Here is a 16316-nt window from a genome sequence, read left to right as displayed (position 1 = left end):
TCAAGGTCACCTAAACAAAGCTCTTGCAGCCTTTTCACTGCTCCTCCACAGCAGGCTGTGGGGATGATGCCATGGCCAGCCCCAGTGAGCCTGGAGGATGACACCTTCATCCTGTTGTGATGGGAGAGGCCTGTGGGTGTCTTTACTTAATGTGCAGAAATGTAAATAGATCAAAGAGACTTTTTCCCTTCAGCTTCTACTTTCCACTTCACAATTTATTTCACCTTTATCTACCGCATGTATTAAAGACTGCCCAAGTTAATAAACCCCCAAACTGTCTCCAAAAAATACTGGCAGTGACTTAAACTTGTGAGCTGGTGCATTCTTCCAGATATTGAAGCCTCTCTGTTTACTGAAGACATGTCTTTGTTTTGCATTCAGGAATTCAGTTCTCTCTAGTGTGACAAAATAGGTTTAAATTACTGCTGTGCCACTCTTCTAATATTTTACATGACTGTTGCATTGACCTTGCAGTAGTTAATCATTACATGAGTATAAAGCAAAACAATTGTTTGCAGTCTTGTCTAACACTGAGCAGATAGAATACTGGTAACTTAGGAGGCTTAACCTGCCTTTTCCTTCTGCTTAATGATTAAAAGTAGTGCTCTCAGATTTCATCATATCTGCTATGACCCCATTGACTGAAAAAGCAAAGTTGCTCTGGGGTCGGTGGTAAGGAGTGTGTGTGACTGCAGAGCTGAAGTGGCTCCTGTCCCCGATTGCCAGAGCTGTGCAATCCCCACTAGGTGGGAGTGTATGTCTGTCTTACTCAGTTGTTGTAGGGCTTCTGAGTTGAATTTCCAAGAGACAGGTTAGCAAGCTTGGCTTGGTGTTCTCACTGCACAGAAGGGAAAGTGGTTTGACTTCCACTTTCTAAGTAAACAAGATGACCCTTCTCAGTAAACAGTATGTGGTAAGGAGACTGCTGCTGTGAAGACAGTTTATGGTAATACATACAGTCAAACAGAATTTATTATAACTAGAACCAGACAGGCAAAGGCCAGAGAGAGGTACTCCAGATTAAAAAGACACTTCTAAGGTTCCCATCTCATTACCTCATCAGTCTCTAACTGCATCTGTGTAGGGACACATGGTACATGACATCCTGAATGGTCTCTCAAGTCCAGAGACTACAGATTTAATTGCAGGGCATGAAGTCTGTTCCATTGCTATAATTAAGGCCAAGTCTGCAGAGAGCACAGAGGTTTGCAGTTAAAACTGTGCTGCTATGTAGGGCTCTTTTGGGCTTGCTTTTTCACTGGATCTTCTCACCTAAGGAGGTGGACAAATTAGCACAGGGACAAGTTGTCAAACCTGCTGCCTGGACCTGCCAGAGCCGGTGGTGGGCCTAGCTAGCCTTGTGACAACACTGAAGCAGCTTTGACATACATGTCCCACAGCAATGTTCTAAAACATGTCTGGGTTGATGACAAATCCCTGGAACACCAAGAACTCCCTGCTGTACAGCACTTGGGTAGTCTTGACATCAGGGTTATGTGAAACTACTGAGAGTCCCCGTAGTTGTGGGGTCCTGTTGCACATGAATTTGCAGAAGAAATGACAGTTTTCTGGAAGTACTAATTTCTGCAGAACTCTGGGAGAAGATGCAAAGAGTGCTGGTTACTGCACTGGGTATTTGCAGACAGTTTGGAGGCTTTCAGAATCTGACTTCCTCTGTGGGATTTTTGTCCTGTTAGGGAAGGTAAAAGCTTTTAAAAGTCCTGGTCTATCTATGATTTCTTAGTCCTTTCTTGTTTTCACCACCTTCTTTCTGGGGATGAACCAAGTCTATACTTCCCTGTCTTCTCCCTACCTCTGCTGAGATCCCTTACGGGGCTCCACTTCCTTCAGGGTGAGCTCTGCAGTTCTGTTCCTTGCAGCTGTGTTCCTTCTCACCAGCTGCTCTGTAGTCTATGCTGCTGGCAGTAGAGCTGTAGCTCTAAACAGTCAGATCTAGAAGCAAGTAGCATGGTAATTCAGGTATTTTTGTCCATAAGGTTTTTAACACTGACAGTAGCAGAAGATGACTGCATAGGAATTTCAGTTTTACCTGGTTTTTATAAGAGAAAGTTAAAAGTTTTGACACTGCTACTGTGAGAAATACCACTGACACATCAGAGGTCTGCAAGCCAGAAGGTATGGAGAAGGAACATTTGTTAAGTATCATGATTTTAAGGTAATTCAGTTGTGAAAGGGGCTAATTTGTGCTATTTCAATATTTGAAATTGACAGGAAATGGTGATGTTGCAACCCTTGTTACGCCTCTAGAAATTCAGACCTGAGGTAGCTAAAAGCAAGGCCTTCCAGTTTTCAGGAATTTTGAAATTTGGCTGTGGTCAAAACTGGACAGGATTGAAAACTTGTCAGTATTTCCAGGAATCCAGAAGCTCCCCAGGCCCTACAGCTGCTGGGGAAGTCTGGTGTTCTTTTCTGTCAGGGCAGCTGTTGCAGGCTTCAAGCCTTAGGCCTCTCTCAAAAGCCCTTCAGGGAGAACTGTTTCAAAGAAAGCATTTTGAGCTCACAAAGGTAGTCTTTAAGAAAGTTCTCTGTCTCTGTGTATCTGCCTTCTGACTAAATGCTTCACTGGACTATTTCCAGCCACTCTTATCCCTCTGGCAGAATTGTGTTAAGAGACTGCAGGGGTGAGGGGAAAGGCACTTTCAAAGGATACGCCATTCAGCTGCCATTGTTTTCTCCCTCCCATAAAAGATGCGTGTGAACCTGGCCAGCCTGCCAGGAGAAGAGCTTGACTGTTTCGTTCTTTGGGTGTTTGAATTCAGGTCCCAAGTCACTGAGAGGAACTTGTGTCAGAGTGACTTAACCCTTTTCTTCCATCTGGACTCCCTTGCCTCTCTTTGGGTTTAATTGTAATAAGCTGTACTGGTATTTACAAGGAAGAAATGCTCATGAATTTCTGCTTATTTGGTTTTTTTATGAAAGAATAAGGATCACAAAACTAAAACTCTCACCTGGGTTTTTTGAGGATAGAGGGATATTTACGAAAGCTTAAGTGTAGGGCTTGGTGTTTGTGTAACTAAATAAAATGGGAACAATCAACTGGAATTAGCATGTCTGAGGGTCAAAAGCTCCAATGGGAGTTTTTCATTTGCCTTTATGAGATCCAAGTCAGTTAAAAGCAGTTTAGAGCCAAAATTGTTGCTTTTCTGTATTATCTAGCTGGGAATTGGAGTTGTGTCTGGATTTTGTTTTATCTAAAATCTAAGTCATAGCAGTTAACTGGTGGTTGTGCATCTGCTGATTCTCACTGCTGTCCTAAATGCATTCTCTCCAGCTGGTGTGAGCCTGTGCAACGCACATGGTGTGTGTGTGTGAGGGGCAAACCCATGTCTTGTGTAGGAGAAAGCACAGGATATTAAATGGAACTAAATGTTTTTGTTCCAGATGTGGCTGTCTGGCATAGACACTAGAATGGATAGAGGTGGTGGGCTGGTGATGAGGGTTCATGCTTGAAACTGGTCCTTGAAGGGAACATCTGCACCTACTGATTCTGAGCTGACCTGCCCAGATTTCTCTCCAGCAAGCTCCAATGTCAGCTTCATTAGAAAGTAGCATGTTTCTGTGGCCTCAGAAAAGTACCCAAGCACCTGGGTCACGCTGGGAGCTTTCCTTTGCCTGACCACTTTGCATCAGCAGCCAGTGTGTCACAACAGTGCACTGGTCTTCCTGCTGTATTTTTTCTTCCAAATGCCAAAGACTTCACTGTAGCACAGTAAAAAGAGCGAAGCTGTCCATGGGTATCTGAGAAGCTGTGCCCATGTACTGCAGCTGGGAGCATGCTTTGCGTCAGCTGCAAAGGGATTCTGGGGACTGCACCCTTGAGCTGGTCCTAATATCAAGGCAGCTGGTCTGGCTTTTACTCACTTGGAGCTTTTTGCAGAGTCTGATCTGGACCTGACATCTGAAAACCCTAGCCATATTGTCCGATTATGGATCCTTAGGGATTACAGTTTTGAAGAGGCTAAGGTGTATGTGTCTAAATGTTCATATATGAACATAAACTTATCTCTATGTGTGTCATTCTGTTAACCTCGTTTTAATGTTTGGAAAAAAAATGTGGCAGAAAAAACATCTGGTTACGCTCACTCTTGCAACCCAACATCTGGCTACCAGACTTGTGAATCTGTCTAATCTCTGCTCATGTGGTTTCCATGCATTGATTCCCCACTATGATTGAGCACTGGAGAGGAACTCTCCCCTTGAGTGTGAGCTGACAACGTGTTGGAAGACAGAAGGGTCCACCATTAGACCTTGTTTACATGGAAGCATTTCCAGGTTAATCCAAGTGTCAGTATATGTGTGTGGTTCCCATATTGCTTCACCACTAAAGCCTTGGCCTTAAAAAGCTATTGCTTGGGCTGGAACTGTGCTTCCAGTTACCCAGATGTATTGTAGAGGTGAAATGTCAGTCTTGCACTAGGAATGTCAGAAAAAATAAATGCTTTATATTAGCCTCTGAACTGAAATTCAGGAAAAAGAGGTTTTAGTTTCCTTACACACCACACCCCCCCACCCCCATCCACCTCCACAAGAAAATGAGACCTTGTGTCTTCCCTCATTTATTTCTGGATGAATGAAAAAGGGTGGGATAGCAGTATGGGTCATGTGAAGAGGAGAACATAGGTGCTGCAGTGTAGCCTCTGCTGTCTGGGGGGTGATTTGTACACTCCTTGAAAACACAGGGGAGCATCATTGAATTCTTCCTCTACTAACATGGACCTGAATGTCCAGGGTGTGGACATATCTCCCACCAGCATGCCCTGTCTGCCACGCCATTTTGAGCATTTTTAGTTCCTACAACCAAGATGACAAATTCTCGTTAGCCAGGGTAGTCAGGTGGAGGTGACCCCCTCCAGATCAGGGCCCAAGGTGTCCACAAAATAAGGAGACTCAGGATATTAAAAAACAAAAATACCTTGGACAGAATCATGACTGCTCAAGGGCAGAAGTCTGCCCACAGCATGATCTCATTCCACTAATTGAGCCCCACATCATCTTTCCAGCCTCAAGCATTTGGTGACTTCGCATGAATTGGCGAGACACTTTGAATCAGTCAACACCCTATATTCCATAAATAAGTTATTTGCTTCTCCCAGTCTTGCCCAAAGCATTTTTCAGCTCCATGAAACTATTTTCTATTGGCTTGAAAGGGGAACAGGAATGAAATAAATTTGTTGACTGAGTCAGAGAACATGTAACAGCAGCTAAACAAAAACTCTGATTTACAGATTTTTGTCACAATCAAATTTAGACTCCATCTTCTGCAGATATTTAGGCTGTGGAATGGTTTTTTTCCAAAGGAATTCACAATGAATGTGTTCATCTCAAGTCAGAATGATGGTCTTCGTGTCAGCTGGCAGTGACATTTGGGTTATGTTAATGAGAACAAAATTAAATATAGAGCAAAATTAAATTTAGCACAAAGTAGGAATCAGCAACATGAAAAAAGAGAGAACTACCCATAAAACTGCAGATCAAGGGGAGAGAATTCCTGGAAATTATTGGAGTTTTTTATAGTTTGTGGTTTTTTTCAAGGGAAAAAAAAGACTATAGGCTGAAAATTGGGATAATCACATTCTTTTTTAAAACAACACAACTTCACCTTCTGTTGCAGAAATACTCAGGTTTTATCTTTTCCCTTGACCAGAAAAATAAATGCAGTGGAAGAGACAGAGAGAGGAGGGAGTCTCTGGGTTTGTCTTCCGTACTAATTTGTATGCTATTCTTGATAATAGTGAGAAATTTGTAACATTTTTGAGGGGGATACAAAGAAAAGCCCAAGCCAAGGAATCAGGAAAAGAACATAAGTGGAGAACAACAAAAAACCCTGTTCTTATTGAAAGCCAGTTACTTGTTTATCTGTTACAGTATATTTTTGGAGAAAGTTAAAAGCTTCTTACAGAAGTTAGTTGTATCACCACCATCCACTCCAAACAACCCATCCCCTCCATTGCCATCATCTCTCAGGTTCTCAGGTTGCAGTCAAGGATTATCAAGCACATCCAAGCCTTGTTAACAGTAATCTTTAAGAATAATGTGTCAAATAAAGGACAGGCCCCACATAGACCAGAAAATATCTTATTGCCACATTAACCTTCACTCTCAAATTGAACTAACATTAAACTAGGCAGCATTAATGTTTCTATGGACCCTCTGCTGTCCTAGAGGTAGCTACTCCGTGTCATCAAAGGAAATGCTCCCAGAAGAGCCTATAGCGGCTTGGGGGGTTATTGCCTGATGTGCCAACAGTCCAGCTTCAAACATCCACCTTTCCAGAGTGAGCACAGATCATCATGACTCATGCAGAACAGGCAGCTGGATGAACCCATCAGACAGCTGTTTGTTAAGCCATGACTTACACAGGTAAGGAAGAGCACTTCCAGCAGAAAATGGTATTTTTCCGTAAGAACATAATAATCCATTTTATGTCACTTTCTTTGTGATGTGGTAATAAAAAGACGAGAACAGACAATGACAACCCCTGTCTGCTTCTTGTGCTCTCTAAAACTATGCAGGTGATACCCTGCAAATTAAAAATAGTTTATGAACAAAAAGTAATTTTCATTTTTTCTTCCAGGAAATGCCTGCTATTATTTTTGTTATGCCATCAATTCAAATAGAAGAAGGAACAAGAACTGTTATGCTGAAATGACCTGTTTTCATTTCATCCTTCTTGAAGTTCCAGCCTTTCATTGCTGTAGTAGGCAGACTTTACTGCTTTCCTATAACCTTTGGGTGGACTATTTTCTGCTTTTCATCATATGTCTTTAACTGGGATTGTGCTTTTTAATGAGATCAAATGAAATAAAATTCAATTTTTTCATTAACCAAAGGTATGCTCAGCCATATTGGGTCATGTAGGCGTCTCACAGTACTGTGCTTCATGTATCATTCAAAGTGGCTGAAAATGCCAACAAAATTGACTGTAACAGTTTCTTGTGCTCTTCCTAATAGGATGAAGTATCCCAACATAATACACAGTGGAAGTGGTTCTTGATACAGCCCTGTGGTACTTATGGGAAAATGGCATTATACAGAAAACAATGGGAAATTTTCCCTGAAATATATATTCTGCATTTAGAAGGATTGATTTGTATGTTATCTTTCCTTTGAAAAATGTATTTTTTTGTGGAGAGACAGGTGAATTTTTCCTTCAGATTTGGCATGTCATCTTTCTTCTCTAAACTTGGTTTTGAGTTTCAAACTTTGATTCCATTTACTATGAATGATTAATGAACTTAATTTGGATTGGAAGTAAACCAATAAAGACATTGTAATTAAAAACTTAAACTGTTTTTTCAGGTGAAAAGTTCTTGATGCAAGTGAAACATTTGATAAAAATGAGTTAAGGAAACAGGTGAATTTGGGGTATCAGTATGTAAAGGTCTAAATTCTGAACGAATGCATTCATCTCTGATTTATGCTAAATTGTTCACATGTGGTACTAATGGCAAAGAGTGTCATGGAGTAAAAAGCCTGCTGCATTTCAGTGACATCTCTATCAGGGAAATCTCAACACTTTTCTAAAGCTGCAGAAGTCCATGCGGTCATGACTGCTGGTCTTGTTTGCATCCTCAGCATGTAAAATTTTAATGCTTCAGAAGTCCTCCAGGAAATTTCAATTGCAATATCCTTAAGACACATATTGATACTTTGCGAGGAACAAAAGCAGCAGAGACCAGAAAAAATGCAGCTGCTCTCTGAAAAGGATGTTTGTATGGACTGAGGAATGAGATGCTGGACAGCAGTGCCACAGAAAGGGACCTGGGGGTCCTGGTCGATGGCAAGTTGAATATGAGTCAGCAGTGCCCTGGCAGCCAGGAGGGCCAACCATGTCCTGGGGTCATCAGGCACTGCATTGCCAGCCAGGTGAGGGAGGGGATTGTCCCACTCTGGTGCAGCCTCACCTTGAATACTGTGTGCAGTTTTGGGTGCCACAACATCAGAAAGACATAAAGCTCTCCGAAATTGTCCATAGGAGGGCAATGAAGATGTTGAAGGGCCTTGAGGGGTTGCCATATGAGAAGGGGAGAAGAGGCTGAAGTCACTTGGTCTGTTCAGCCTGGAGAAGAGGAAACTGAGGGGAGATCTCATTGCAGTTACAACTTCCTCGTGAGGGGAAGAGAAGGAGCAGGCACTGATCTCTTCTCTGTGGTGACCAGTGACAGAACCTGAGAGAATGTCCTGGAGTTGTGTCAGGGGAGGTTTAGGTTGGATATTATTAAAATGTTCTCCACCCAGAGGGTGGTTGGGCACTGGAACAGGCTCCCCAGGGCAGTGCTCATAGCACCAAGCCTGACAGAGTTCAAGAGGTGTTTGGACAATACTCTCAAGCACATGGTGTGACTCTTGGGGATGGTCCTGTGCAGGGCTAAGGGCTGGACTTGATGATCCTTGTGAGTCCCTTCCAACTCAGCATATTCTGTGATTCTGTGAAAACACATCAGATTTGTATGTATTCAGAGAAAGTTTGAGTATCTCGAGAACTGAAAGAATCCTTGGGAACCCAATCAGCATGACAATGTCGGTGAGTGATCAATAATGCTGGATTGGAACAGCTATGACCAAACTGGCTGCTCACTCTTCCCTCAGTACCGTTTAACAGATTAAGGTTATGAAATTTCACGTGGCATAACCTTCTGTCCAGGCAATTACTGCTGAGGCTGTGGTGGTGTGTAGAAAGTCATTGCCTGAACTCTTGGCCTGAGATAAAATTAGTATTAAAAGAACACTCTCTATGAGTAAGGGCCCAGGAACGGCTGTCTGTGTGTGGGTTGGATGAGGCTATCTGCTTGCTCCCCTAGGGCAGAGCCATAAATATTACTGTGGTAATGAGAGCTTGCAGAAAAATCTGAGACAGTTCTTCCTCTGAGGGATGCTGACTTAGAAGTAGTTTGAATAGCAATATCTGTTCTCTAACAAAGAGGTCTGGAAAATCCCATACTCATCTGAGAGCCCCTAGTGAATGCATTGACCATGTCTGAGGTATTTTTGCACAAGAATTCACATCCAGTGTCTGGAACAGGGTATAGAAATGTATTCCCAAAAAGAGAATGGGTGATGCTAGTAAAATATTGCTATATTAGCATACAAGTAAGCATTCTTTTTCTGAAGGTACCTGTAATTACAGCTGTAGAGGAACTAACCATCTATTTGTTTGGAGGTAATCAATCATGTCATGACCTGACTTATGCAGGAATTTATACAAAATGGATGATCACAATGTCTCTTTGTGTTTTAAAGCCAGTAAATTTAGTGTCTTTTTCATTCTCATTGCTCACATGATTAACTTTACTCTTTCTGTCTTTCTTCTTGATGAGATGATGAGTTCTTTCTTCCTCCAGAAGCTGAAAGCTTCAGTCAAATCCTTGCCTTCCTCTTACCTTGTAGAGTAGTAGAATGTCTGTGGTTAGTCTAAGGCTCTGCACTAAAGTGTATGGAATAACCAGGTTTTCCAAGGCCAACCAATTTTTTATGATACAAGAGAGCACCAAAAAGAAATTTTGATCTCTTGTTTTAGAGACAGCAGTAACTAATATCTCTCTGGATCACACTGAAATAATATAATCAATTTTTTTTCTGGTGGAATAAGGAGTTCGAGTAGGCAACTTTCATGGGAAAACTAAGGAGCTGTACTACTGATGTACTCAGGAGACTCAGGTGGCCAAAAAGATAGATTATACATGGCAGGCAATAGTTTTTTCTATGCAGTAAAAACTTAAGATGTTCACGAGCCAGTTTCATGTTCCTGTGCTTTGCTTTATATAACTGAGCTGACAAAAGACCTCTCCTACACATGGTCAATCCCCAATCACATGAACATGGACTCCAACCCAAGATAAGATTTTTCTTGTAGCTGATCTATGAACCTGCTTCATTTTTCAGCATCCCTTTGTATGAATGTTTGTCAGATTGGAAGTTACAACTCTTCTTGTCCTGCCTCCACCAGTACTGTGTGTAGAGGGTAAAAGCACCCTTGAGAGATGCTTAGTATCCTCTTGATTTAGCACAGCATCCCATTAACTTCGTGGAGAAGCTCTGGCTGTTGATTTTATAGAGAAACAACATAAAGTTGAGACAGGATGTATTGTTACCCATGAAGCCTATATACTAGATAAGAGTACAAAAGCAAGTTTTTTTGTGATCTTGGCATAACTTCAGTAATAATTGACATGAGAAGCCCAAAAGTGGACCTTTTAAAATAACAAACATTGCCTAGGAAAAAGCTCCATCTCTGTAAAGGGATATTTGTCATGACAGATGTCCTTTTGTCTCTAGTACACTGAGTTTTTTCTCTAGTATTTCTTTAGTATGCTGGGAATAGAATTCCATCTCACCAAAACACTGCCCTCCTTCACTGTAGGGCATGGGGCTGGATGTTTGCTTGCATCAGCCTGCCGTACAAGAAGTCAGGATGGAACCCCCTCCCATGCTTGATAGGTTTTTAAAATAGGGCTTTTCTTTAGGCTGTTAGGGGAGTTGCAGATGCTGCTGGTTCAGCTAGTGGCTGGGTAGGAGTCCATAGCAAGGAAGTGTGTTGGCCAACATGAAAAGCAGGATCCATCCTGAGTTCATCCTTCTGCAGATCTAAGAATTTCATTGCTGCAGTTAGCCTCCTGTTTTTGTTCCTAGAAACAAACCATTGCTCTTAAGTGAGGGCATGCAACTTACTTTGCAGCCTTTCAGGCTACTTTCTCCATGAGTTTCTGCTGTGCTGGTGACCAGACATTTCTAGCACAATAGTCTGTGTTCAGATCCTTTACAACAGCTGCCTTGCTTCAGAGTCATGGCTGTCTCTCTCCATGGACTATGAGGAGAGCCAAGGTCCGGCGGAGCAGGAGGACTTGCTGCCTTGGTCCGGTGTCCTGATGGGGTGCAGGGCAGGCACTGGGGTACCAGTTAGATCCTCCTGAAGTGCCCACTCATTCATAGACCTGGTCTGCTATTGCTGCTTCAGAGCCTTGACTCTTGCTGCAAGGCAGGGGATCAAAGGGACATCCTTCTCAGAGAGGGGGCAGCAGCCATATTTAAATTCTGTATCCACAGGGACATCTTTCCCAGCACTGTAGTGATTTTACTACTGTTATGAGGATCAAATTCCAGCCCTGTGTGTACCTTGTGAGTCTCAGATACACAGGATATGTGTGTATATGTGCTTAGACACACAGAAATCGGGGTCCTTGAATCCAGCAGCACTACGATGTCAACACAGTGCTGGAGTGGAGTGTGCTCGGAAGTAAACCATTTATCAAACTGTGTTTTGTTGACTCAAAGCCCTAGTCCAGCCAACACTTCAGCAGGTATTTGATTATAATCAAAGGAATGCTCAAAAGCTTAAATGGCAAACAACCACGAATTACCTAGCTGGGAAATGCTATAAAGAACAACAGCTGGTCAGCTGTACCCTTCAAGAGCAATGCAGGGCTCTTGGTTCAAAATTACCATTTTGGCCAACATTTTCTTATGTGTGGCACTGGTTCTTTTTGATAGCTAGACCGGACTGAAAGAAAAACTCAAGAAAAAAACAAATAAATAAAAGAGTGGGAATCTAACAAGCGTAAACCTAAATCTTTAATATTCCTGATGCAATGGCATGGCTGTCTCTAACAAACCTTGCATGAAAACTGAAATTTCTTTTTGGATTCATAAGAAGACTCCTATATTGCTGGAAAAAAAAAGAAAATAAGAGAAAATCACACTGTCTTCTGAATTGCCCAGTGATCGCACAATAGCTGCATTTATTTTATTAGCCTTCTGACCTTTCTCTTCTCTGGTGAGATTTCTTTTTCCTATTAGCTCTATTAGAGCGTCTACTGAGATGGCAACAAAACAAACACTATTATTGTTGGCTAACTTGCTCTTTTAGCAGGGAACAGAGATGCACAAACCATAAGCAGACACTTGCCTTGCACTTCAAGCCCATGGCAGGCATGGGAGCGACACCATGCCTAGGACACCAGGGCCTGGTTGGGAGCCCTCTCTACCATGCTATGGATGCTGCATCTATTTTCATAAAGTGCTTCAAGTCACATGAGACATGAAACCTGTGACTGATTTATTTGTCTTTAGTGGAGGAGTCTTATTCTGTTTTGTACCATTCATGTATTTTTGCACAGGTATTGGGGATTTTCCCGCCCTCTTATTTATACCTGCCCCACAACACATCTTTCTCTGGTGGTGATCAGTGCTGGACCATGTGGGGATTGCTAGATGCTTCCTACCCCCATGGTTTCTAGGGCAGGTTGGTTTGCTACAGAGCACTGCAGCTGCTGGAGAGACAGGTGTGATTATTGTGGCAATGCTTGCCCAAAGTCCTATGCAGCTTTTGTTTCCTTAATTTACCTAACAGTGTAACTGGCTACTCAGCATCAGTGGAACTGAGTGTTTAAAAACTTTAAACCAAGTAATAAGGGTTGACTGTAACCCTGGCATGGAGCAGAATTCTGGAATTTTTGGACTTATATGGAAGTCTGAGAAAACTTCAGAAATAATTATGGAATATGCCCAGCAGACTGCATGGTAACAGAGGAGCTCACTGAGGAATTTATAGTTGTGGGGAGAGAATAATCATCTTTTTTCTAAAGAAATTTTGATCCCAAGAGGGGAAAAAACAACGCAGAAGGCTAGTGGAGAATTTGTCAATTATCTTTTCCTTAATGGTTATCTGGCACCTATATACATAAATCATAGTAATAACACAAACACTGCTGAAATTACCAGCAGCACGATAAGCAGGAGAACTTGGGGATAGGATCTCAGCAGCTTTCCAGAATGCCAAGATTGCTGTGCTGTGTTATTCTAATATTAGTCACTTCTAGCAGATAGGATTGCATATAAACCGCAACCCATCTCCAGTTTCAGGAGGGCCAAACCAAGCCAGTTAGGAACAGTTAAATGACTAGTTCTTGAACATAAGTGGCAGGATGATAAATGTGACCTGGTTGCTGTTAACTCCAGGAAAGTGCAGCCAATTTTTCTTTGGTTTAGCCTTAGGGGGAAAAAATGTATTAAATCTTTTCATGTTGGCATTTGGAGTCTTCTCTTTTTAGAGCAATGGCACACTGCTCTAGAATTTAAGGGGGAAGGCTGAATCAATTGCTCTTTTATATTTACTCCATATAATTACTTTTTTCTCCTAATTAATTTCTCTATATTCTTTTACCAGTCAGGAGGCTTTGTTACTTGTTCTAATCCATGGCACTAGACACTGTTAATACTTACCACCCACAAGAAACCCTCACCTTTCACTCTTTCTGTGGCTGGCTAGATACTGGGAAAAAGTTTACAGTAGCTGTATTTTTTGTTGCACACAAAGTGTCTTTGAAGTATTGTGTCAGCCTGATGAAGATGGAAACATCCCTGATACCCCAACATGGGCTGTCCTTGTTTGAGAAAGAGATGAAGAAATCGCTGATTCTCCCAGCAGAGTTGTATATCTGTAAGCGAACAAATGATTAACTGTGCTATTAGAGAAGATGTTGTAAAATGGAGACACTTCAGACAGTGAGGAGAATAAAGAGGAGTACAGCCAGGGCCCATGCACTTACGGGATAGGCCCTTATGGCATGTTTTGGGGTCATGCACCACCCTCAAGGTAAAGTTATACGAAGCCCCTTGCTGAGAGTCATAACAAGATGATCTGGTACCCTAGATTCCAATGCAAACAATCAAGAATTGCAACTGTGCCTTGCAATTAAAATAATAACAGCTGCAATATCACGAGGGCTTGCTTCAGCATGAGCAGTGACGTTCACGTCTCTGCGATTTCACATTCATCCCTCCTCAGCTGCCATTTGAACACCTTTCCGGAAAGCTGCTCAAAACAGGCAGAACAGCAGAGACTGTGATGTTCTTCTTGGCCTCATGGCACAAGGTGGTTCCAAGTCAGAACGGGGGTGAGCACAGTACAAAAATACAGGTATGAACCACAAACTATCTTATAGCTTAACATCTTACTATTTTTTGCATCTTTTTTTGTACACAACTGTTCTTGCCAAATCCCATTTAAAAGGCTGAAAGGATTAATACCTGCTTCCCAGGCAGTACTTCTGCTTACCCACTTTGAGCCACAGATTATGTCAAGAATGAATACACCTATGCTCTGAGAAGATGTATGCTCCATAAGCTCTAAAGCCTTAATTGGCTCAGCTAGAAATATTTCTAAATGAATGTTGCAAAAACATTGTATGGTTTTAAACTGCACTTAGTATTTTACTATTTTTTTATCAGGGGTAGTCAGGACAATAATAGAGTCAAAGAAATTCCAACTCAATGCATTCATGGCATCATATTTAATTGCAGTGAACCGAATAGCGCAAATTACCCTAATGATCACTTTCAATTGAATAGTTGGGCTAACTCTGTACTTTTCAAATAACTGAGGTTGTAAAGTTTTCTACTTCCTAGCTAAGTTGCTTTTTGGTGTCAGTTAATGTTATGCCTTATTAAGTCAATATGGTGGTTTCCTGCCAGTTTTATTTCATGTTTAACAGACAAGTCATCTCTATAGGGTACTGTTAGAAATTATGTTATAACATTTCATGTCTATTTGCTAACCACAAACAGTCTCTCTGGTAAAACAAAATGTGTTCAACTATCTTTATTTTGCTAATTTCACTTTACCGTGAAAAGTCCCTTCTGATGTGGAGAGCACAGCTGCACAGGACAAAGCCAAGAGGAGCCCAGAGAGAAAACAGCGGTGCTGGCAGGAGCTGCTGGATGGGGACCATGCTGCTCCTGGACACCCAGCCTGTGGGAAGGTGACTCCCAGGCTCAGGCCCCATCTCCCTGTGCCTGGAGCAGAGATGTGGCTCAGCCTCTGCTGGTTTTTGCTCCTGCTGCTCTAGAGCTGCAGGCCTGTGGAAGCTCTACCACCTGCAGATGACAAGGGAAGTACATCACCAGTGGGCACCAACAAAACCCATGTTCCTTCTCCACTTTTTTTGATGATGTAGTTTGGCACAGACCTTCTCTTTGTGATGAGCCCAGGAGGCTTTCAATGCTTTCCTTTCTTGCACACAAGGATAGAGTGAACGGATTGCCCTGGGAAAGCTGGTTGCCTTGACCCTGGGGTATATATTGTTTGCAGTGTTAGGAGGCTTGTTAACGTCAAACTGTGATTATGAAGGGAGTTGTCTTCAGTTTCACTCTTTGGGATACAAGTCTTTACCAACTTCTTCTGCATTGTCCTTTAATAGAAGCCAGCTGCTTTAAATACTGTCTTTTTGAAGGTTCAAGATTACCAATATATTTTCCATATGATTATGTTTTAAACATCGAGTATGACCTTATGGTCTGAAGACTTTCTCATCTCTGCAAGCATGTGCATGTAAAATAACCCCTACAAGGTTCAAGCTCTGAGTGTTGTACAAGGTTGAATCATTTTGTTGGAAGCAGGAACAGACGAATGGAAAGAACAATTCTGAGCACATTCTGTCACTGCAAGGCGTGAAGTATGTGTTGGGTATAACTCCTATTTATACTTGTATTCTAAAGCAGTCCAAAAGCCAAGTTAAGTTTGCTCTCCTTAGTGCGGTGGAACAAAGTGCTCATCCCATATGCAGCCTAGATGCCTCAAAGGCACTCTATTACTCCAAGCAACCTTTCCAGGGAAAAGATGTCTCTCCACATCCTTGAAGGCTTGAATCTGAGGTACAAGTGCCAAATGTCAACACTGCAGTAATTCCCTCCACAGCAACCAGAGATGGGTTTGCTGGCACTCTGGTGGGGTACAGAATGACATGTTAGATTCATAGTGTTGTATCACCTCTATATATTCTCTCAAAAATTTCTGTATACAGCTGCAGCAATTTCATGGTGCTGAACAAAGCACCCCCAAGGAACTGCAAGAAAGGCCTGTTCTGCAGGTAAAATACCAGGGATTAATTAACATTGTATATTTTAACTGGTGTATCTAGATAGAAAAGTGTAAGTATAGGTTATTGGAGATAAATAGCGGCTTATTCTGAATGTTTCAAAGTATTAAAAAAAAAAATAAGCTAAGCTAAAATACAGGATTACAGCACTGAGTGCCTGTGTGTAAGCTCTCATGGGCTCAATCACACTCACTAGCTACTGTTCCAGTGTAAACTACTGTGTAGGTGAGGTCTGATACGTTTTTTCACGGAAGAAAGATCTTACAGGGGTTGTGGGAATGATCTGTCAATAATTGACCAGAATTGCCATAAAGTGCATCTACATGAACATAAGTCCAACAAAGTTGGTCAGAACAGAGGTTCACCCAGCCCAGCAAGTTGAACTCTATCATTACTCACACTGGAAACCAGGGAACACTGTTA

The sequence above is a fragment of the Pithys albifrons genome, chromosome 2, assembly GCF_047495875.1.
Source record: "Pithys albifrons albifrons isolate INPA30051 chromosome 2, PitAlb_v1, whole genome shotgun sequence".
Lineage (NCBI taxonomy): Eukaryota > Metazoa > Chordata > Aves > Passeriformes > Thamnophilidae > Pithys > Pithys albifrons.
This window is presented reverse-complemented; position numbering follows the sequence as displayed.